The sequence below is a fragment of the Melitaea cinxia genome, chromosome 26 (genome assembly GCF_905220565.1).
Source record: "Melitaea cinxia chromosome 26, ilMelCinx1.1, whole genome shotgun sequence".
Lineage (NCBI taxonomy): Eukaryota > Metazoa > Arthropoda > Insecta > Lepidoptera > Nymphalidae > Melitaea > Melitaea cinxia.
In genome coordinates, this window is record NC_059419.1 from 4,834,695 (window position 1) to 4,861,345 (window position 26,651).

The following is a 26,651-nucleotide window of genomic DNA, read 5'->3' on the forward strand; positions in this document are numbered from 1 at the left end:
CCTGGTATGGGTACAGCCACTCCTGGTGGTGGGCGTTGAAGTCCCCCAGGATGACTAACTGTGCCGAAGGGTAACGCTCTCGAGCCTTATCCGCCGTTAGGGTAAGATGGTCACATAACTGAGTTGTCTCCACGTCTCCACTGTGCGAACGGTAGACACAGGCATACAGGATTTTCTCCTGTCCTGTGTCCACCAGAACCCATAGGATGGAGTAACTGGATGTCTCAAGGTGCTTAAGACGCTTGATGCAAATGTCATCACGGACGTACACACAGACTCCGGCACGAGGTATGAACCTGTGCTCCAGAGAATACCCGGGGTAGCTGAGGTACGCCGTGTCAGCCGGACATCTGATCTGCGTCTCAGTGAGGAACAGCAGCTGCGGTTTATATAATTATAAAATATTTATAAAATTCTCGTGTCACAATATTAGTTACAATACTCCTCCAAAACGGCTAGACTGATTTTTATGAATTTTGTGTGCGTATCGGGTAAGTTTGAGAATCTAAGTTATAGGGGGTAAAGCAAAAGGCAAAAAAGATATAAAGCAAAACAACGTTTGCGGGATCAGCTAGTATGTTTATAAATATTACAGTTTCATTGGATTTATCAAAATGCAAGGCATATATCAAAATTATTCTTCTTTTCAAAACAATTCTCATAACACGCTTGTTAAAGCTAATTAATTAAGAGTACAGAATGACCGCGTCCGTTATATTGGTCTATAAATTTTATGACCAGAAGCTTCTGTAGGCGCACAACTGACAAATAACTCTTCTATTGGAACGGACATTCCATAGTAACGATGATATGATATTAGCTAAAGATAAAGATTACTACTGACGCAGGATATGTTAATTAATATTAACGGTTAATATTTAACTTTCAAATTCAGTAATGATTATAACTCCATGCGGGATACTTTCAATGATAAAAACGTAATTTTTATTAAGTCACGACATTCATAATGTTGATAGCCGATAGGAATACAAATCGACATTACCAATTAATGAGCGTTAATTAGTTGAGTAGATTCTATAGACCTAATAAGAAGTTTTCAAAATTCGAATACACAAAATTCTAATTACAAAGATAAGAATGAATTTTAATAACATATACCTTAATTGAAAAACGATTGATATAGAATCTTCTTTCTTTTATGTCTTAGATTAATACTTCTAGGATATCGCCAAATGATTTTGTACACGTATTGATTTAGTATGCTTATATAATTATAGTTTTTTTACTGTATTTTTATTACTTATTTTCTTCTTCTCTTCCTTCCTCTCCCTCTCAAACAATAAAACACAATAGCTACTAGCTCCTAAGCATACATATGTTCACACAATCGTACTATGAATCGTGTCGTACACAACAATAAATGTAAGTATGTATGTTTATATCTCCTTCATCCTCGGATACTTAAAAATAATCCAATAACATACGATTCACGCCAGAGACGCGACACATTCTACATTGTTTTCATTGTTCATTGTGCACTCCACGTGAGCTGTTAAGGAGCAGTTACATCGTAAAAATATAACGAATATTTACTAGCTATTACACGCGGCTTCGCTCGCAATGATTTTTTTTTAAATAAAATGTATCCTATGTTACTTGTAATACCTCCAAAAATATGTGTACAAAGTTTTATGATGATCGGTTTCGCGTGAAAGCGTAACAAAAACTTGCATTGACATTTATAATATTAGCAAGGATTTATTGTATGTTTATTAGAATTTAACTGAAATAGAACAAAGATAAATATGTTAAACCTTATTTACAACATTTCTGTAGCATTCCATTATGAAAATATTTTACACATAAATAATTCTTAAAATATAACTTAAACTCAATCCGAATACGTTTACTTTATAAAATTACAAACTATATCGTCTAAATAAATTCAATAATTATAATTTATTTATCACAAATAACATTAATTTATATTATACTATTATTTACGAAGTAATATTTCTGTTGTATACAGACGTCAATGTATCATTTATGATAGTTGTTTATTTAATAAATAATAATTTACATATTTTATTATATATTTTATCTAATATTTTGTTGGCGTATCAACAAAGGTCAAGAAATCTTTACTTGTATAGAGTGAGGATATTTTATAAGTTAGTATATGTGTTGTAAATAGCAAATAAATAATGCCTCATACTTAACAGAACTAGGATTAAACCCTGTGTTGGAGGTCCGGAAAAACACAAATCACACAAGCACAAACGCCCAGACAACGACAAACATTTGTATCGCCAATACAAATGTATGTCTTATACGGGTATCGAACCCAAAAAAGGAGGAGAGCAACATTTGAAGAAAAAAAGGACTTTTTTCCATAATTATTTTTATATTTTGCGTTTTTAATTTCAGCGACAGGAATTAAAATACAATTAATAACGTGAGAGATCGCTAAAAATATTTTAATTGTTATTATTAAATTTTCGTTTTACATAATTTTACTTACCTTGGTGTACATTGAAAAATTTGTAACGTACATAGCAGGCTCAGCATATCGAAGTAAATTAAGATTTTTCTAAACTTTCAGTTTTTGTTTCTTTTTTACTCTAAAACATAGTAAGCTAAAAGACAAGTATATTGAAATTTACACACGTTACACCTACATAATATACCGCTTACCAGTACTTTCAGTTTTTTTTGCAGTTTGGCGTTACGCCTAAACTACTGCGTCTATTTAACTGATTTTTTTTTACTGACAACGCATTGGCGCAGCGGTCACAGCACTGGCTTTTGCGCTGATGGTCGCAGGTTCGATCCCACGCACGACAAATGTCTGTCGTAAAATATTGTCCATATAGATATTTGTCGTGGTCTGGGCGTTTGTGCTTGTGTATTGTGCGTGTTTCCAGGCACAGAAGGAAATCGTACTGAGGGCCGTTGGGGTGAAGCTTTTATTTATATACTTATTCATTTTGTATTTCGCTTATGTTATGCATGTTTCGCTTGTAACGATCTTGTACACTAAACTGTATTAAAAAAAAAATTAAAAATATGTATTTTATCCAAACTAAAATAGTATTTATTCCTAGCAATAATAATGACTGCAAATTAAGTTTGTCGCATCAACATGGGCGTCGTCTTAATCAGGTAGCGTACAAATCGGTATGCGCAGGCGCAGCGGTTTCTTAGAAACGAGATAAACCACCGGCGACACTGCATTTATTGTGTTTGAGAATAATTTCCACCTTTTTAGATATTCTTACGAATTAATAGACACGCTTTTAACAGTTATAAATAGTTGTTTAGTTGGTAAAATATAGGCGTGTTACTTGACTCTTGTGACTAATAAAACTTCTTTTGTAAATAATTTTATATGACATAAAAATAGCTTTTTAACCGACTTCCAAAAAAGGAGGAGGTTCTTAGTTCGATTGTATTTTTTTAAATGTATGTTTCATCGGAACTTTTGACTGGGTCCGCCGATTTCGATGAATTTTGTTTTATTTGAAAGGTGTTGCATATCATTTGGTCCCATTTAAATTTAATTGAGATCTAACAAGTATTTTTAGCAATCATAATGCATATTTACTTGAATATTTTTTGTCGACCTACGTTATATTAAACCGCATAACTTTTCACTGGGTTCATCGATTTTGGTGATTCTTACTTTAATTGATAGCTAATAATTGTCATGTTGTTTCATTTAAATTTTATCTAGATCTGATGACTACTTTTTGAGTAATATTTGATAGCGCGTATTTCATTGACTATTTTTTGTCTACTTACGTTGTATTACTTGTCGATGAAATTGAAGTCGGTTTTTTTTCCTTTGCGAGCAAACACAAATATTTGTAATAATAATGATAAACTTTGGCCAACACTTCAGACAGAAAAAAATCATAGATGTATTCCAGACCAAAATAACAACCGATCTATCATATTTATATGATGATTTCATTATAAATCATTCACATGCAGGTTAAACATTGGTAATAGAAAAAATATGAGAACATACCGTAAATGTGCTTTACAACATAACAGAATCTGACAGATTATTTTTATACGTTGATGTAAGCACCAGTGAAACGACGTTCATTTAAATGTGATTTTAACAGCCACACTGAGCCAAGATGTTATCAGCCAGTCACGTCGCAACACCACTAATACTGACTATGCATTATACGGGGAAATGTAAAAGTTTACACATACGACTGAATAACTTTAGCTAGACGCACAACGGGGTTTCACCCTGTTTGATAAATAAACTGTCATTTATGATAGCTTTCTCATGTGTGTTAGACTTTTAACCCCATAAGTTTAATTGAAATACTAAGTTTTAAATTTTAATGGAATAAAAACTTCGGATAAATTGATCATATGTACATAAATATACAACGTAAATATACATACGTAAGTCGTATCATCATTACAGCCTAAACAGTCCACTGCTGGACATAGGCCTCCACAAGTTTACGCCAAAAATAACGTGAACTCATGTGTTTTGCCCATAGTCACCACGCTGGGCAGGCGGGTTGGTGACCGCAGTACTGGCTTTGTCGCTCCGAAGACGCTGCTGCCCGTCTTCGGCCTGTGTATTTCAAAGCCAGTAGTTGGATGTAACGTAAGTCGTAACTTGATGTTTAATAGCCTATTTTATTAGATCAACAGAACCTCTCATTGTGTGTTTAACTCCTAATCATAACTCGTTTAAAAGAAAATTACGATTCAATACCACTTAAACACGTTTAAATAGTACACATTTTATAGAAGAACAAAAACTATGTGGTAAATTAAAGGTGCATATGAAACATTTACCTTTAACCTTTGTAGTGATAATTTTTAATACAAAGCATTATTAGCCATGATTCTTTGCGAACAATACGAATGATTCCTCATCCGGACGTTGACCTCGTAACAATCGCCTTACTAAAACAATAAGCTTAATCTCCATAATTTTAACAAACAAAAATTCATTTATGAGCTAGCAGAGATTTTATTTACGAATACGATACTAAAAACTCGCGGTTCGTGACCGACTCGAGTAACATTTAACAAAGTACAAATTTACACTTTACGAAGTCACAATAATTCAAAAATACGCGAGAGAACTGAATAAACAAACTTACAATGTAAACTTTCACAATGGTACAATAAAATATTTACAAGTTTAATAAACGGATATAGCACTGAAGTTTCCTTTCAACTATTTCAGTTACTTTTTTTAAAACAATTATGGAAACATGTTGACTGTTTCCAACGTTTGTAACGTTATGGTTCCTTTGTAAAATTATGTTCTGTCAAAAAAATAAAAAAAAAGATTATATTTATCGAGTACAAACAAACTTCTTAGTTTTACTAAGTAAGTATTGATGATTCAGACTCATCTTGAGAAATTTAATATAAGATTAGAGAAAATATTTATATTTAATTATAAACTATTGATAAAGATATATAAATGCATTACAAAAAATTTTAGTTACAGTAAAATCCACTCAAAGTGATAATTATATAAAATATAACTTAACTTTAAAAACAATTTCATTCAAACATATTTCACAATCATTAGAACAGTGCGAAAACACTACACCGATATATAAAATTTCATATGAAAAAAAAAATACCCTCGCAAATTGCAGTGTGAAAAATATCACCAATTAAGAATAATATATAGTTTTAAATTGCTTGTAAAAATTTTACTCCGTATTATACGTGAACCGAACTTTTAGAGTACCGTTTAGATCGAAAAAAACCACGTAAAAGGCGTCATTACAGACAGTCAGACAGTTGCCATGGCCAGCATCAAATATTTTAAGTTATGCGATAGAGTTTTTGTGACTTCGTGTTTATTACAAGAAGTGAAGTTACATTAGACTATTTATCTAGTTACTTAACAAAAATTAAATAAATTGTACATTAATTTTATTTTCAAGTATATTTAGATTGTGATATATACGGTGAATAAGAAAAAAATCAATTAAATAAAAATAATATAAGAAAGAACCCTTTATATTTTGCCATCAAGTCGCTTTCAGCCTTAAGTTATCTTGATTGGCAGGTGCTACCTTATAACATTTTTTTCATTATTTATTACACTTCATTAAGCGTCGTCTTCGAGAGTAATTTTAAAAAGTAATGATGTAATTGAACTCGGCAGAGGGACTAGCGGTTAATTGCTGATTTATTGTACACGTTAGGGAAATAGCAAGATGAGATATTGGCCTCATTAAATTGTATTTACTTTACCTTTCATTATAATGTTGTTAGTTGTATAAATGTTGGAAATAATTTGCTTAAGTCAACAGTAAATTTATTGATAATAACCGCTGTCACAAAGATGATATTAAAATAATGATAAGTTATCAAATAATAATAGGAGAAGTCCATCTTTTATTTATAACAAGACATTAAGACACAAAGTTTAAGTTAAGACATTAAAACAAACATTTATTATAAAACAAAAACGACGAGATGACAATTTCAAATTCGTTCTTATGCAGTAGTAATTACATATTTTTTTTTGGGATATAGAATGTTGATTATGTATGTGTACGAATGTACGTGTATGTTAACTACTATAAAATAAATTCGTTAATTTATGATGAACATTATTTTTTAATTACATGACAATGACAAATTAACGATATTTTAAATGGAAAACTGACGACTACTCATTGAAAATGATAATGAAATAAAATATAAACTTACTAGTGCCTTTCATCAGTTTTCGTTAATTATACAAACAGCCTTATTTTTTCAACTTAAATGTTGGTTGCCAAAAGTACATCGTAATAATCGATCCTCTTTTTTATATCTTAGCACACAAACAACAAATTAATTTATAATGAGTAAAAAATCTCAATAGCTTTATTACAACTTGAACTTGCACAGATTAAAAATTTAACTTCATTTTCTGTTGTTTAATTGTTCGTTTTGTGTCACAGTTTGACTGTTTTTTCGATTGTTTTCACACATTTTTATGTATTAATATTTTATAATAATGTATTTCTGACGTACTTATGTTCAATGTGTCAATATCATATAACATAAATGTGTAAAAAAAATCATACCTATTCGTTTAACACTTAAAATAATTACCTATCTAGTCTAATCGTAGAGAAAAATATAAGTTTTCATAATTATAACATAGGAACATTTATTAATTTTCTATATAATAATATTTGACATGTGTCAGGTAAGAATTCTTAGCGCGAACTGTAATCATAGTATCCTCACATTAACATGTCATTTTAGTTGATTGAAAGTTGATGAAGTCGACTGCAATGATTGGAAAAGTTGACAAACTTAAAAAACTTACCTTATTTAAAGTTTACAGCTGCATCTGAAAACAAAATAATATGTTTATAATTATTGTTGAATGATAATTTACGTGTATATAAGTGTATACAATAAACAAAATAAATAGCAAAATGTCGTATATAAATGTCAAGAAACCGAAAGTTTGTGTTTGATAAAAAAAAGCTGTTAATTTATCAAAACTAACATTATAAATCCTACTAATATTATAAGCGCAAAAGTTTGTATGTATGGATGTTTGTTCCTCTTTCTAACTACCGAATGGATTTTAATGAAAGATTACAATAATATAGCTTATACATTAGAATAACACATAGGCTATAATTTTTAAAGATAGTGTGTGAATTGTCCAAAATATAACAATAATTGTCAAGTAAGTCCGAAAAAAATCTGCCATCTGCGAGCTATTCTGGCGTGCGCTACAAAAACTGTAGAGTTTACACGTATATAATGTATAAGAGAAATGTTTATCTTAACTAGTCCTACAAAAAAGTCCGCAACAACATATATTTATCTTTTATAACTAAGCCATTATCGCAAAAACAGTGAACCATAAATACAATAATATAATATATAATTCTAATGCACATTTGGTAGTAACAAATTGATTTTTATGTCGCAGAACCAATTTTGATGAATTTTGGAAAGATAGATATTGAGAAGATAATAAGCTACTCGAAGTACTTACTAATCTTGCGCAGACGAAGTCGCGGGTACCAGCTAGTAGTGAATAAATTGAAATAAATACTTGACATGTATGTAGGTAATTGAAAAACGCATACTTAACGCATACTTAAACGCAACCTAATACCTGACTTAGTATTTTTCCGATATTCCCACGACCATACGTAACGGAAAACGAGTCAAAGTTACTATAAAATAAATATGACGTGAAATGAATCCTACAAAAGACCAACGCTCTATAGATGGCATTTTTTATAAAGTCATTTGCATCGATTCTTTAACAGTTTTACTTATTGCGAGCCGCTATGTAATTTATTTTTTATACATAAAGATTACTGTATATTAAATACAGTGGTCGTTATTCAGATCGACTGCAGATTGAAATGAAAATTGACTTGAAAAAATATTAATGATATTCGCTGGTGTGAACAGACGTCAAGTCGTGGTTTATATAATGAAAACAACCAATGGACCAAAACTTCTGATCCTGGTTCAAGAGAGCAACGTCTAGTATGATATTTAATTTACCAGTTAACCGTTACTTATAAAGAGTGTATAATTATTTACAGTAATTTACTATTGACAATAGCAGCGTGAAAAGGTTCCATGTAGAGTGTAAAAATACTATAATAAATAAATAAAAATTACACTACGTATTATGTAGAGAGAGGCGACATATAGAAGAACTATTGATAATTTTAACATTTTATGTTTAGTACCTACTAGCTTTTACTAGCTTCGCTCGCATTGATCGATTTTTTATTTTTCGTAAAAAATATTTTTTTTTTCATAAAAAGTATCCTATGTTACTTGAAAATGTGTACAAAGTTTCATGATGATCGGTTGAGTAGTTTTTGCGTGAAAGCGTAACAAACAAACTTACATTCACATTTATAATATTAATAGGGATTGTCAATTGTTCGTAAAAATGTCAACATTTCATGTTAGTTTTTTATAGTTCATTTTCGTATGTTATGTCAGGCGTGTAAACCAAAACAGGTTGATAGGTGCTTGATACTTGATGACAAACAGCCGATAGTGACTTTCACGACGAGTATATTAAAAGTGCCAAACAAGCAAACGGTCCGTTTAGCGGTTAGATATTAACTAGCTCGTTGGCGCAGTTTATAATGGCCCTGCTTTTCTGTTTTGCGGGTTGCGGGTTCGATTACTGCCAGAATCTGGGTGTAATATTTGTATTTATATATGTATTATTTCTATGTATGTTTATCAAAAAATATAGTTATAACGTTGCTTACTATAGGAACAAATGACCGTGTGTGTATGCTATAAGATATTTATTTATTTATTTATACCGTAGCCTATGTACACCTGCAACACGAGGAGCATCGCAAGCGCGTTGCCAACCCTAACCTTTTACCCTTCACCGGATCTCTGGCTACTTTACTCACTACAGGAATACATTATTTATTATTTATATTATTTATATTTATTATTATAAACCGATTCCAAAACAAATATTGCTGCAATTTTGATTTACTCTGAGACAATGGAAAACAAATAATCCAGTGGCATAATAAGAGCCCAATTAGAACACAGCGCTAACGCCGAGACGAGTGACATTTTTACGAACAATCATTTGTTCCCATTTTTTACTAATACTTTAACCAACAAATTATCTGACAACCTTATTGCCTAAACAGTAAAGCATATAATTGAAACTATCCTCACATATAAGAAAATGACATACGATAAATATGCTAAGAGAAAATGGACACTATCACAATGAAAATATGACTCAAATTAAAATGAAAGTTCTATAATAGGATGTAAAGGTCTGTACGCATTGACCACTGTCACGACAAAAAAGCTCTCACGCTTGCCTTCTCATCAAGTCTGCCTTTTCGATTATTCATGCGCTACGGTGTCGCGAGATGTTAGTGTGATATATAGAGCTGTTTATACCACCTTTGAGACAATCTAAAAACTTGTAAAACTCTATAACAATTAACATTTTTTAATCTGTCTTCACCATTAAACTCAATCGAGATACTTGAGAATCTCTACTGTGAAGTACTGCGGCAGAATCTAATCTTGTGAATATTATTTATTTACTAAATTATTAATATTCAAAATAGTTATCACTAATGAAAAAAGAGTAGTAAATGTGCAGTTAAGTCATTAATATAGTCAGTCCCATAAGTAACTATGTTATTAAGTGTACTTTGGATCATAGCTTATAATTAATGCAAACATGCGCCAGTGTACCTATCCTTAATGTTGTAACATCTCCATATAAATCCACTGCGCGTAATCGAGTGACGGCTGATAGAGTCGGTCGAGATAATGACATCTGCGGTAAAAACTCGGACAGTTCGTTATTTATCATCCCCGGTCTCTTTAATTATCGGCTCATGTGTGCCCGCCTTAACGCTAGTCCTGAGCCGCCTTTACTAGTAGCCTCGCACACTATCGACACTTACTCGAGTCTGTTTTAATTTTTTAAGCTGTAGAACGTGATTCTTTTGTTATCTATTTGATATCTATAAGTAGAAAGTATAAAGGGTTTGGTAAAGCGGTTTACTTTAAAACATAAATGAGAAGGGTTTTCGATTAAAACTTGGATTTGACAGCCAATATCATTACAGCCTATACAGTCCACTGCTGGACACAGGCCTCCACAAGTTGACGCCAAAAATAACGTGAACTCATGTGTTTTGCCCATAGTCACCACGCTGGGCAGGCGGGTTGGTGACCGCAGTACTGGCTTTGTCGCACCGAAGACGCTGCTGCCCGTCTTCGGCCTGTGTATTTCAAAGCCAGCAGTTGGATGGTTATCCCGCCATCGGTCGGCTTCCCAAGTTCCAAGGTGGTTGTGGAACCTTGTTATCCCTTAGTCGCCTCTTACGACACCCACGGGAAGAGAGGGGGTGGCTAAATTCTTTAGTGCCGTAGCCACACAGCACAGTAATTGACAGCCAATATGTATTCGTTTAATTAATTTTCCTAACTCTATATTATTATGATTACCAATATCGTTGATTTCGTAAACAGTCTGTGTTTCCGGATAGCTACAATCTGGGGATCTTTAAGTCGCGAGTAAATAGGCTACTTCTAAGTAAGCGTGCTCCATCCTAGACCACATTCTCACTTAACGTCAGGCGAAATAGAGGTCAAACGCAATTATATCAATTATTAAAAAAAACTGTATTTTGACAATATTCTTTAGCGTCTCACATTCAAAAGAGCGGGAAGAATTTCCGTCAAAATATATAATACATGTCGTAGTTTTGAAAGCACAAAAAACAACACAACACGATTAAACACACAAACGATCACAATATCACACATTTAACTTATATATATAAACGTTTGGTATGAGTATACGCCTCTGCTGCAATATATCGTCTATTACCTTGATATTAACTTTATAAATCTGTTACGAATATTTAAATTAGACAAGAGAATATTATTACAATATTTTTTTTTTCTTTTAACTGTTTTCAGTACCTTCATTTGAACGTTCAATTATTTATAAAAACTGTTGTTTACACAATACGCTTTAAATAAATGGAATTACTACACATCAACACTCAGTTGTATCTTTAGAAAAAAACAAAAATTGCATTAAACGAGCATTTAAAAAATTATATTTGTTTAATTTTGAGTCATGTAAAAAAGCTAATCGCATTAAGGACATAATAATATAGTGGGATGAAAAATAACAAGACTTAGAGAAGAAATACATTTTCTAGATGACAATCAAAATACACAATAATTATGTCATAAAAATAAACGTTTAAGCCTTAACATGCGCAGGCTCTACCGACATACATCGTATAATAATTCGCTTTTACTAAAAACATCATTAAAATTCACTGTTAACGTAATAAACACATAACGTTTAAGGAATTTTTAAAAAGGGCACGATGGTCCTTCAATAGGAATGCTTATTAATATAAGTATGTTTGATTATATATTACATTATTCAAGGCGATTATAACGTATGTACAATTGTAAATCGTAATTTATATTAATTTAAATAATAATTTCAAAGAACACATAGCATGTGTTACTGTATAATTTTTCACTTAGCGATGTTAAAATTACATAAAATTACATATTTAAATTTAAAAAGTTGATGAGTTAAAAAATATGCATTTTGGAACACTAGCGGATTCATATTTGTTTTTCTTATTAAACTTTAAGAAAGAACATTTATAAATGTTTTTCTCGAAATTAAATTTTATTTATTTTTACAAGCTGAGCCGGCAAACGATGTCTCGCTATGAACACAACATTATCACCTAGGGGTATAAAAAACAGCCCTCGACCTATTTTCAGACCTATCAAATGTACACAAAAAATTTCATAAAAATCGGTCAACTGGTTTCTTAGGAATGCGATAACAAACAACGTGCCACGAGGTTTTTATACATTACTGGCTGACCTCGCAAACGTTGTTTTGCCATATATCTTATTTACCCCCTTAACCCCCCCCCCCTTGTAACTTAGGGGTATGAAAAATAGATGTTGGCCGATTCTCAGAACTACCCGATATGCACACAAAATTTCATAAAAATCGATCCAGCCGTTTTGGAAGAGTATTTTAACTAACATTGTGACACGAAAATTTTATATATAAGACAATAATAGAAGTATGTACTATAACAAGAGCTCTGGTTTAGTGGTCCGTATCCTAAAACCCTGACTGTTTGCTGGTTCGATTCCCGGTCAGACTGGATATTTGTATTTGTACAACTATTTCGTTCCAGTTTGGATGTCTGTCCCTGTGTATCTCCCCACCGTACCTCGGAGAGCATGTAAAGCCGGCGGCCACAGTTGCTATCATAAATACCTGATACCTTATCCGCTAACCCGCAGTGGCGCAGTGTGGTGGATTAAGCTCCAATCCTTCTCCTATATGTAAATAAAGGTCTATGCCCAACAACCGGCTGTTACAGACTGAATTGTAAGTATGTAATATAAATTTTATCAAAACGAACTCAAATTAAATACGTGACGAGTTGAAAATATCGATATATATATAATCGATAAAACAACGCGAATATCGACCGTTAATCACCTTTATTTCAATTAACCTCGATATAAAATCGATTTTCGTATATCGAGAATATCAGGGCACTGAGGATGCAATAAATTTTTGAGGGTTAATTAAATGCCAGCACAATGCTTTATTAGTACTTAAGATGGCGTATGGAATTTTCGATGGTGCAAGTGATAAACTATTACAAAAAACTTTTTATTACTTTTTATTTACTTTGTAAAAACAGCGAAAAAAGTAGCTAGCAGCTTATAAATTGTACCACGACTATGTGAAAGATAAAATCTTATACTTGATATTGTTGCAGTATCTTCGATCGAGTAACAAAGTTACTACAATGATACGGTCAACAACTTCAACAAGTAGTTAAGTGTGACTTATTCTGTTATAAATATGAAGTGATCTTCTATTTAATTATACTTAAATGTAGTTTAAAAGTAAGTTATTACGCAGATTTAACATGTATCCGATTATTTATGTATTTGAAAAACGATATAAAAAACACTTTTTAAATACTTCTATTTTTCTCCACACCGCATGGAAATTATTATTAAATATTGACTAACGCTGACCTGAACTATACAGCTGTTACACATATCCTGCTAAACAGATAAGTTTAGGTAAATTCAAAAGATGTACAATTATTTCTCTTCTCTTCATTTTTGTATATATTGGGCAAAGGCCTACACTTTTCATGAAGAAGATTTAGAGACGAGAGAATACTAAGAAGAATAGAAGCATAATCTCCCATTTTAGTCTTGTATGGATTAGCTTAGATTATATCCAAGCCACTTTATAAAAAATAATTACGTCATATAAAATGAAGATATCTTCTTTAAGAAGCAACAGTTGCGTCCATTTTGTCCAACGGAATATGGTTAGTCAAGTAGTAACTAATTCGATTTCAGTTACGAATTATTGATTTCATCTTAAGATCGTTAGGGCTAAGTTTAAAAAAAATTAATATACTCTTTAGTTTCCTTATATTGGTAAAATTCGGAAGTCGAAGAGTTTATTTGTTTGCGTAAACAAAATGCTTTTAAAAGTAACAGACGATATATATTTTAATTGATTGATTGATTTGAAAATTGAAATTGATTGAAGCCTACTTATGTATGAAAGAGGCTTTATACGTGAATGAACGCAATAAAGTGTAAGTGTATAGATAAATACAAAAGAAGTGAGTTAAACCACCAGTGATCTATATTGATGAATTTACAATGGTGTCACTTGCTGTCAATACCAAATAAAAAAATACAAAATATAAATCGCTTGTAACTTACACCGTGATAAAAAGACGCACCATTACATCTTGCGATCAACATCTTAAACCCGATACTTTTACATTATCACCTACCTGGTAACCTCGCGCCTAGGAGACATTATCAGGTTAAAAAAAAACTAAGACCTAGGTACAATATCTCAAAAAAACTTATCTGTGATCATGCGAATAAGAAATTACGGAGTAAAAAGTTATATTAAATATGTTACTTGATTTTACTAAATACATCCATATATTAAGATAAATATTGGAATTCGATTCATCGTACATACATTATATACTTACATGCCGGGAGTGAAGTGCTTTTTAGTTAACTAAATATTTAAATAAAAATACCAAAAAAAATTTTTGACCCGGCGGTTGCGGGTTCGATCCCCGCACATGACAAACATTTGTATTGGCCATACAGGTGTTTTGCCGTGGTCTGGGTGTTTGTGCAGTCCTAGTGGGTCTCCCCACCATGCCTCGGAGAGCACGTTAAGCCGTCGGTCCCGGTTGTTATCATGTACACCTGATAGCGATCGTTACTCATTGTAGGGAATATATGCGCCAACCCGCCTTGGAGTAGCGTGGTGGATTATTACATGGGGAAAGAGGCCTATGCCCAGTAGTGGGATATTACAGGCTAAAGTGACCAAAAAAATTATTACCTTCAAGAAAGCCTAGGTAGCAAAGTAATAAAACAAAAGATATTTTTTTTTTCAGAATGCACTTATTTTGAAGTGTTACCAATCCGAAAATATATTTACAAAATTTTGAAAAGAAAACAGTTGATATACTGTATATACATGTTCAACAGTCTAACTTGTGTCAGTTTAAATGTGAGTGTTGCTGAGAGTATCCACTAAAGACATACTATTATATACTTAAGTATGATACCTACCTACAATTGTACAGTAATAATTCACAGATATATCTTATACAGTAGCAGCAGCTTTGGGCGTCAACCTTCTTACTATTATTAAAGAAATAAATCATGAGCTACATCTCACACGCACAGACCACGGTTAATTCTTTACGTGTCATTAATAAGAGGCCTACTTGTCATAGCCAAGTAATATCACCAACCGTTTTAATTATAATGGACAGATTTTTAACCTAAGAGAGATATTTTTGTCATGGTCAAAATACTGTGATTAAACTGACAGAACATTCAGAAACTTCATTCTCCGTGATGTATCTTTTAAGCGTGTATTAATTTATCAATATTTAATAAAATTAATCAAAGACTTCACTAGTGTCACGTCGAATGGACAAGACACGATGGGGATCGGTAAGTATGTATTTAGAGTTTGTCAGAAAATAGCTGCCAGTGCTATTTATTGTATTTGTAAATTTAATGTCTAACATATATATAATAGATTATAAAACTCTATTTGAAATTAAAAACACTATTTATTTAATTCGTGTATATTTTTTTAATCTGTATTATCATTTATCTTGTCCTAGTTCATTCTCGAATCATGGCATCCCTACGTAAGGTCGTTTTAATAAATTATTTACTTGGTAATTACAGTGTAGTTGCAAAACCACGCCCACTGCCATTTCGGTTATATTTGATATTATCTACACAGATTCATTCATTTTCCCTACACTATCCCACTGGCCGTGACTTCAAGGGTAATTGGAATTTAAATTTTCTTGCAATAGGTACATCTTAAAGAAGGAATTTTACTACAAAAGATTGAAGTTGTTGTCGTGATTTCATTAGTCACGTTTCCAAAAAGAAGCATATTATAAAACATAGGAAATTCTTATTTAAATGTAATGTACGTAAGGTAAGTCATAGCGTGATGTTTTACAGCCTATAACGTTCTTAAACGACTAAGTCAAGTGTTAAGGCTAATAGCGCAGCCAAATAAACAAAATACTACATTATTAAAGGTTAAAAACCACAGTAAATTCACAAAACCACTGTAAAAATTTCAAAAAATATATAATGCATTTACTGAAAAGACTTATAAAGTAAAATTATTAAATATCACACTATACCTGAATGAGATAAAAATTTTGAACAATAATAAAAAGCGATCAAAATGGTACATCTCATCTAGTATAAATATAATAACAAAAATTTTAAACACACATAATTATGATTAAAAATACACACCACACGAACAGACAATAATCACAAAACAATAAATGGTTGGCGTAACAAACAAAAAAAATTCCTAAATAACTGTAACGAACATAACGCGAATTCTTCATACCAATTGTAGAATAATGTGGAATAATAAAAAAAAATACCCCTTCAATTAGCTCCGACTTGCCTTGATGTGTCGAGTGACGCCCCGATAAGGAGCTAGTTAATGAACGGCCGTGTTAAGACTAATTACAGCACCTTTATCTAGATATTGGCTACGTGAAGGTATTTTAGATACTAATGATATATTATTACTGTTTTATCTTTATGTGACTTTCTTTTTGGGATGTTTTGGTGTGATTGGTTGATTTTTGTGATTTATAGTTGCTTAAGAATTATAAAGATTTATAAATAAAGAGAATTTACAATTAAAGCTAGTATTGTAGTTATTGATGAGTTCTAAATGTGGGTGATATAAATACAGAAATGTTTTTTTCGCATTTGAAATTTCGTAAAGACTGTAAAATTCTTGAATGAATACACAATAACTGAAAAAAGGCCAAAAGATTATGAAAATAATCGCTACGATTCTTTTAAATCCTAGTTATGGGTTAACTGTAAAATGGTTATTACAATAATTTTGAATGACGCCTAAAAATATTTGTAAGAGAAGATACATATACATATAATAAAATGGTAGGAAAATCAAAACTGTACATTGATATTTTTTTTTAAAGAATACTTGGGGTGTGATCTACAATCCGATACCGAAGCCAAAAATGTAGTTTTTAGAATTTTTGTCTGTTTGTCTGTATGTATGTCCGGGATAAACTCAAAAAGTACCGCATGGATTTACTTCAAATTTGGCACGAATATTATTAAGAGGTCGGGTCAACATATAGGCTACATATTATCATGCTATCACCTACCGGGAACGAGCAGTGAACCTTTATTTCCTCAACACATTCTGTAACAACGTGTAATCTAACGACGCATATTTGAATGTTGTTGTTATTATGTTAATAACCATGCTATATAAGCTAGCTTCACACTATAAAAATCACGCAATATAAGTAACTAAGCCGATAAACATAATTAAATGAATATAAGTAGGCAAGACAATTTTAAAGCAGCGCCATTTATGAGATATTTCTGTAGATATGAAATATAAAGAAGAAACGAGTAAATGAATGTTATTTAAAAAGGTATAATCGTAGGTATTTTTGGTGCTGTATAGCGTTCACGCAGACGACGTCGCGGCCAGCAGCTAGTCTAGTCATAAGTCAATATTAAACGTCAAAAAATGTACCTAATAGGAAATTAACTCATATACCTTGTTTCGACGCTATAAATAGGGAAAAAATGTAACGTACACAAATATTTTTTTTAAATGATTTACGTAGAATGTATACAAATGTATACAAAGAGTCTTCCACACAGGATTTTCATCTTGCTGGGGGACTTCTGGGGTCGCAATCAAATTTATATTTACGTATCAACCCTAAGTAAAGGTGTAAAAGTTTTATTATCGCTTGATGCAAATGTTTAAATTAAAATATTGGTCTAGGTATTTGTTCTTATTAGTCTTACAATGTGTCTCGAAGAGCATTATTATAAGCTCTTGGTAAAGCTTCTTACTCAGAAGGGAAATTATTCACCAGACCGTAGTCGGCGGGGAGGATTAAACAGCCACCCTTCTTTTATAATATATATTAAGTGAACTTACTAAGTGTTGGTGTGCTTATTATATTATCAAATATATAAGAAGTGCTTTCAACTCATAATTTATTAATAATTTAAAAATAATATTTGTATAACATACACGTAAGTACAACACCCATCGTTAGATTTATTTACACACAAAAAATCAAAATACCCTCATCCAAGTCAATAAATTACATCATCCAATATAATAATCTCAACAATCTGACGGCAACCTTAGCGCGAGATAATCGCACATCTGTATCGATTCATGCAATCTTATAATCTCGACCACACGTGACGAGTATCGCGTAACGAATAAAAATCGATTACCTGATCATTGTTTTTATACTTTTATAAATACAGTACGCAACGCAGATTAACTCATAAAAATGTTTACACGGTGTGAAGAATGGCGATATAATGTATGCGGGTTAACATATAGGCCGTATAATGTAGCTTTTTGTTCACTGTACATACTTGTTTACGTAGACATCAAAAGTTATATTGAACCAGTTTAGTTAAGTACTGTATTGAATGTATATGTATGTAATGTATATAAGTTAAAAATATTTATAAAAATAATATCTCTTGTCTACGTATAAATAGAGAGGCAACTCCTACTAAAATATTTGACAAAGAAAGAGAGATGGGCGGCGCTACGTCGCGATCTGACGACAGTCCTCGGAGGGGACTTGTCACTGCCGAGCGTTATCACCGCGATGCTCGGCGACGACGAGTCCTGGAAGGCGATGGTCTCCTTCTGCGAGACAATAATGTCCCAGAAGGAGAACGACGAGCGGATGAGAGAGGGGGCCGCCGACGAGGCCTCCGTCCGCAGGCGACGAACGGGGGTGCGTAGGAGGCGCTACTTAATGCGTTTCCAGTAACGCCCCTGTGCCCATGTCGGGCCGGGATGGGAACCCGGTCCTGCTAGACATGGCGTCGTCGGGATTGTTCAGAGGTGAGCCGGATAGTCCCATGGAGGAGAAGTCTGGTCTTTTCGCCGAGGCCAGCCTGTCGCTGGAGGGATCCTGTTGCCTGCAGATCCGGGACCCTCCAATTAAAGCGGCTGAAGGCTCCCGCAGGGGTTTTGGTCGGTAGTGCACCCCCAAGTGCTAAGCCGACATACGGTCTAGGAATGCCTACCCGGGCATCCTGGATATCACCCGTAAATGGGTTACCCTGCGATATCGAAAAAAAAAAAAAAAAATTTGACAAAGACAGACAAAACAATTACTTAAAATCTTACAAATAATATTATAAATACAATGTATACAAGAACAAAACATAGAGAACTACTTATTAAAATACGAGGCATTTACAACTACAAACAAGCACAAGAATATGGAACTTCGAAAATAAAAATTTAACAATAAATAAGTATTTACTATTTTATAATTTCTCTGTTCAGTCACTATTCACAACTCTATTGTATTATCCGTTCTCAGAAAATGATAAAGTGATCACCACAGAGAAGTCCAGAGACAGAATAGAATGTATTTGATTGTGTGGTAATGTTGCTGATCTTATCTCACCGCCAGGATTGTCTTCTAACATGATATAAAACCTTTTTCACAATTTTATAAATATTTAAACTTATTTCTGTTTATAACATCTTATTTAAGTTTTTAATAATACGATATTCTAAAATAAATCTGTAAGATTTAAAAATAATAACTGTGATATTTTTATTATGCATCTTTTATCTTGATGTAAAGCCTTTTTGTAGAATTTTAATAATATATTTAAAATTATTTATGTCTATAACAGGATATTTGTGTAACATCTTGTTTAATTTATTAAAAAAATACGGCTTTTTGAAATAAATCACTCATAATTCAAAAATAAATTTAAAAAATAGTATAATATAAGTTATATATATTTAATGTTAATAAGTAAGTTGTATAAAAACTTTTTAACCGAGTTTCAACTATTATTATTTTGAAAAGAACTGAAAGTCAAACTATTAACAAAATTAAGTTATTTACTTAAAACATACATACAACAAATTGACCATTCCTAGAAAAACACAGCTAATATAATTGTACGTTAGCTTTTTGTTTTTTATTTAGTTATGTCGCTTGTGTGCGTGTGTGTATGTGTGTGTGTGTGTGTGTGTGTGTGTATGTGTGTATGTGTGTGTGTGTGTGTGTGTGTGTATTGCAAATGATTTACTTTAAGAGGAAAGGGTACCGGAGAGACTTTTCAAAAATAGGTATTTGAATAAAATGTTTCTGTCGCGCCGCATGCCGCTACCGCGCCCCGCACCATCTCCGCTCCGTTTTTTTTATGTGTGACTGTCGTATTGTTAGTGTGCGTGCGCCGGCTATTCAGCTATTAATTGTTGACGATATTTTAGTATTCGCATCTTTCGTTTGTGATTGACTTCGAGTACATAGAGCGCATAGTGCTATTTTTCTGAATTTGGCTTGTTTTATTGAATTTGTTTTGTATCGTATTGCTGAGACTCGGCTTACTATTATTGAATTTCGTAAACTACTTATTATTATGTTTTATTATTTTGACTTGGATACTCTTTGTGACTTGATACATGTCTATATTTTTGTGGGTAATTATCGAAATACTTAGGTACTTTATTTATGAATTAGGTATGTAATTACATGGTTGAGGTGTGTGTAAGAATGGGTAATGAAATACATACATAATTATAGTGTATACATGTAGTACATAGTATAAGTGTAAGTATAGTATATATATGTAATGTAGTAAATACATAGTATAAAATGTTTGTCTTAGTACCTATATAATTTGTAATGTCTCATGTTTGTTGCAGTTATTAATACATAGGTATAGGTTATATGTATTAATTAACATATAATTGCGGCGATATAACAATGGTTAAAAATAATATTATGATTTAAAAAAAAAAAAAACAAGAAAAGCCGCCTGCGTGAAGAACAACTTTATTTTTGAATTAGAAAGTCAATTGAAAAGGCTGGAACAAGATAAAAATTCAATAATTACACAAAGATAGCTATATAAATCACACCAATTTCACACATTATGTACACTTACAAAAATCATGAAGGCGACTTTTTCAATTATTATTTTATTTATGTTTTTTTAGTTAGGCAAATTACGTAATCGATTGATTTTTTTTAAAGAGTGGTTGATTAACATGACATAACATAATAATACACTTTATTGTACACCAACAGAAAATAATAATACGTATCAGATTGATTTTTAACCGACTTCCAAAAAAAGGAGGAGGTTCTTAATTCGACTGTATTTTTCTTTTTCTTTTTTTTTGTATATATGTTACTTCAGATCTTTTGACTGGGTCGACCGAGTTCGACTTGTACGCAAAGGAAAAAAAGCCGACTTCAATTACATCGACATGTAATACAACAAAGGTAGACGAAAATATAGTCAAGTAAATACGCGTTATTAAAGATTACTCAAAAAGTTGTTATCAGATCTCGATGAAATTTAAATATGACTACACGATAAACATCAGCTTTCGATTAAATTAAAAATCATCAAAAACGGTACACCTAGTAAAAAGTTATGCGGTATAATACAACGTAGGTCGACGAAAATAGTCAAGTAAAAACGTATTATTTATATAACTCGAAAAGTTGTTGTTAGATCTCAAATAAACTTAAGTGAGACCAAATGACACACACCACCTTTCGATTAAAAAAAATGTTGAAATCGGTCCACTCAGTCAAAAGTTCTGAAGTAACATACATAAAAAATACAGTTAAATTGAGAGCTTCCTCCTTTTTTGGAAGTCGGTTAAAAATAGAAACCGATTTTACACGTCTATAGAATTCCTAAGTCGACAAGCTTGAACAGTGAAAGATTTAGTATAAAAGAAAGAGGAGTGAGAGGGAAATTCAAGAAGTAAGCTTTCCTCAGAACGAAGACTGCGTTCATTGGAATCACTAAGAAATTTAAATCGTCGTTTTAGATAAGCAGGTACAACAGGGTTAAAAAGAATAGAGTAAAGTAAGTTGAGAATGTACGTATTCCCGCAGTAGGGAATTGGGTGCCACTCAGGGCGTAACTACTGCCATATCAGCCGTATCAATGATACGGGGCCCCCTATTTACAGGGTGTTTTTAAAGGTGTGTAAGTAAAAGTTTTGACTGAGGTAGGGCACAGCAGGAATTTCCTGCTCAAAATATGGAGCAGCCCGACTGGGGTAGTACCTCGACCTTACAGAAGATCACAGCAAAATAATACTGTTTTCAAGCAGTATTGTGTTCCTGTTGGTGAGTAAGGTGACCAGAGCTCCTGGGGGGGATTGGGGATTGGGTCGGCAACGCGCTTGCGATGCTTCTGGTGTTGCAGGCGTCTATAAGCTACGGTAATCGCTTACCATCAGGTGAGCCATACGATTGTTTGCCGACCTAGTGACATAAAAAAAAAAAAAAAAAAAATTAGTAAAATGTTATCCACAATGTCACTTAATCTTGTGAATCCTGGAAAAAAGAATAAAAAAACTGTCATACATACCTATAGAGTTTTCACTTCAGAAATGACTGAAGTCTGAAAAGCAATCCCCTTTTATCCGAGTCAAGCGTGCGCCCAATTATTGATAACATTCTGCATCGTTTATTTCGGTATTCAGTTAATCATTATGAACAATGAATTAATCTTTTTTATATAAGAATGGGGCACACAAGCAGACGAAGCCATCTGATTTATAACGGCTACCGTCGCCCATGGCCTTTAGAGAAATGATGTAGACACTAGACGCTTGAAAACCCCCAAATTTTAGCAAGGTCATTCCACACTTTGAATGTACGTGGAAAGAATGCGCACGAAGCTCGCACATTGGTTGCAAACCACTGGTGGATACAATCAGCACCACTAGACTTCTTGACATCGAAAGAATGCAGAACACGACAAACGACACGGCTCATAGTGCACATTACGCATCGCGTGCTCGCACCGTGGAATGCTCGATGGTGCTTTTCCCTCATCGTCAAGAGTTGAATTCGACGCAAAAAGAGTGCAAAGAATTTTCGCTTACTTTTTCGCATAATGTGCCAGAGAGCCTTCAGGTTCGCGCAATGATGGAAGTGTAGACTAAAAAACGTTACCTTCGACAGCTTTTGTAAGAAACAAAAGGCACGGGTTCCATTTGGAAAGCCCAATAGTCTCTCGCCAATTCTGCTGTGTTTGAACTTTGCCCTAGCGATTTACTACCTGTAAGACCTGGAGGCAGCGTTGAATCTCTTCTTCAGGTTATGCGCCTGTGAATCTCCCATATAGATGCGGAAGATTCATAGGAATTCACTAATAGTATTGGCCTCACAGGCTGAAGCGAACGATCCCCCGCATCTATTGCTGCAGGTCAAGGCTAATAACTCTCCAGCTTGGAACTACAAGCTCTTTAAATTAGCTTAAAATCCGAAATTCAAAACATTGATTTCATTAAAGAACTCATGGAATTATTACTGATAAATTTCAATAGCCTTGCATCCAGTTTTTCGGGGGTATTAACTTGATGCTTTTCAAAACTAAAAGTGATAAAAAATTACCTAAGGATTTCGATGGAACAGGAACAGCTACGGCAGACTACACTCACTATTGTCTATTTTAGGAGAAAGTAATAACTTATAATCAATAAATATTTCTTTTAATTCAATGCAAGCATTTTTTAATGAGAAATCTTTACCCATTATTTTGCCTGCCCCCCCACTAATTTTGATATAGGGCCCCAAGGTTCCCGGGGTTCCAAGGAATGCTGCGCCAGTGGTGCCACTTGAGTTTTTTACGCAATTCAGAAATATGATTCTATTTGCGAAGACTAAATACGAATCGCATAGGTACATAGATTCGACCAAATTTAATAATCTGCTCCTTCCTTTCATCCTTACCGATGAAAAAAAACAGAGGAGGTTCTAAAGTCGCCACGTCATCATTACAGCCTATACAGTCCACTGCTGGACATAGGCCTCCACAAGTTTACGTCAAAAATAACGTGAACTTATGTGTTTTGCCCATAGTCACCACACTGGGCAGGTGGGTTGGTGAAAGTCGCCACGTACCTATATTTATTTATGTTTGACCATGCATAACTTTTTACAGAGTATTCCGAAATTAATAAAAAAAAAATATATTGGAAAGAGTAAACCCCGAAGTTGTTTTTCGCCTAGGAGGCGAGGAAGAAGCGCGGCTCGCAGCTTGCTTGGCATAGGCATGGGAAAGAGCAGAATCCTAATTTTTTTAAACTTTCTTATTGTATTTTTTATTAGTATTACGGTAATAATAATCATAATATACTTTTTTGAAATCCTTGTATTGAGCCCTTTAATTTGATACCAAAAACAAACAACACAGTTATTTACCATAATTATCATTGTTATTTGTTAGCGAAACCCTTCGTTAGCCCAGGTTTGCACAGTGTTACAATAAAAACCGCATATACAAATACGGTTTTATTGTAGTTATGAAAAGAGAAATTATTTAATTTTGTTAATACGAATTTTAGAAAATATCGACTAAAAATTACATCACTAGTGTATCGATATAATTATCGACTATGATGCATCACTTCGCTGGCGTATATACGTATTGCTTTGACCCTTCCCTCCCCCAGACCTATCCCCCAAAAAGCAAGAAAGGGACAACTGCAGCTCAGACCGTTTTAGGTAGATAATTTTTGACCAAAACAGTGTTTCGTAGTCGACTGTTTTCTCCTCAAAACATGGCAATTTTTTTTTTAATTTATTTTTACAAAATAAAAGAAGACTTCGGCTATGCCCCTATGTTTTCATTTTTTTGAAAATATGCATATATTTTTTTTAATGAGTGTCTGAAAATGTACAAAAAATTATGCAAAATTTCGAGTTTTTGAAGTCTCCTAATTCCTATGATAATAAGAATATGAAAAAAATCAAAACATAGGGGCATGGTCATGGCAGCAAAGAGTTCTATGTCACAAAAATATTTGATCTAGTGTCATTATCCAGGGAGAAAACAGTCGACTACGTTTGTATGGAGAAAGAGCCGGTACCCTTTCCTCTTAAACAAAGTTTCTTATGATTGAAGTTTTGCATGTGCATCAAAACTGTGGCAGCACGCGACTGGAATACGCTTGAGTTTCACTCCGTTGTAGTCTAGAGAATATTTAACATTACTCAGAAAATGCATGTATATGTATGTATGTTTATGTTAGGATATATATTCAAGTCAAAATAATTTAACATAGGAATACAAAATGCTAGAAATTTTAGTCACATAACTACAACTTAGTTCGAGTAAAAACTACGTTCGTATAAACTACGTTTTAATTCGAGGCGTAGTTCAACTATATTGCTTGATAATAACGATTATTTAATACAAAAAACAAATAAATATTATTGCTCAATAAGTAACTTTTCAATTTTAAAGTATTGTTTAAGAATATTATAAATAAAATAACTAAATACTCTCTAACATCCGCCGACCCGCACTGGAGCAGCGCGGTGGACTAAGCTCCAATCCTTCTCCTTTATGGAGAAGAGCCTATTGCCAGTTATAAAATATCACAGGTACAACGTTATACTAGATGTGATTGAACAGAAAAAAGGCTTAAGCGTCATTTCAATGATAAATACTTATTACAAACTAATAAATATAAGGCGTATAATTATAGCTATTATTCTCAAAACTACAATAATTTAAATAAATTGTGGACAATCGCAGCTCAAATTAAAATGATATAACCCGCCTCCGTAGCGTAATCACTAAGCTACTAATACCCGCTTATTAACCAGCGTACGTTTCAATTGCACACCGTTTCACTGTATTTGCAATATATTACACATTCATTGCTTGAATACAGATAAACACATGTAACTTCGATTAATGTTGCTTTTGTGTGCGTACAAAAGATGGCGGTCAACGTTGCTGGGTTGTTTATGAGGCTAACTTGATATCTGCAATAAAATAGCATAGAAAAGAATTTTACTCGACAGGAAAAATGCTTTTTACAATGACTAAGGCTTTCTAAGAATTTCATTATCATTATGCGTTCACTTATTTATTAAGCAATTGGTTGGATGTGCAACTGGTTAAGCAAAGAATTTTCAGTTTATAAAAAAAGTTTTTTAAACTTAAAAAAAACTGAAGTCTGTACTGGACTTTTATTACATACAACATAATATATATTTATTTACAAATGACAAACACAAAAAACTACAAAAATGTATTTAAAAATGTATGCGTTCTAAATCGAATAATTGTGTTTGCTCGCAAACGAAAAAAAAACCGACTTCAATTACATCGACAAGTAATACAACGTAGATCGACGAAAAAATAGTCAAGCAACTACGCGTTATCAAAGATTACTCAAAAAGTAGTTATCAGATATCGATAAAATTTATATGTGACCACATGATAAACATCAGCTTTCGATTAAATTAAAAATTATCAAAGTCGGTACACCCAGTAAAAAGTTATTACGGATTTTCGAGAGTTTCCCTCGATTTCTCTGGGATCCCATCATCAGATCCTGGTTTCCTTATCACGGTACCAAACTAGGGATATCCCCTTTCCAACAAAAAAAGAATTATCAAAATCGGTACATCCAGTAGAAAGTTATGCGGTATAATACAACGCAG

The 26,651-nt window shown here is 32.8% G+C and overlaps 1 long non-coding RNA gene across 1 annotated transcript in view; it reads right to left on the reverse strand.

The window, feature by feature from the left end:
- LOC123666615 overlaps positions 1-26,651 on the reverse strand; it is a 65,700-nt gene that overhangs the window by 13,575 nt on the left and 25,474 nt on the right. The window contains exon 2 of the long non-coding RNA XR_006745293.1: positions 7,292-7,315. This is a non-coding gene — a long non-coding RNA (uncharacterized LOC123666615). The remainder of the gene's footprint in view (positions 1-7,291; positions 7,316-26,651) is intronic.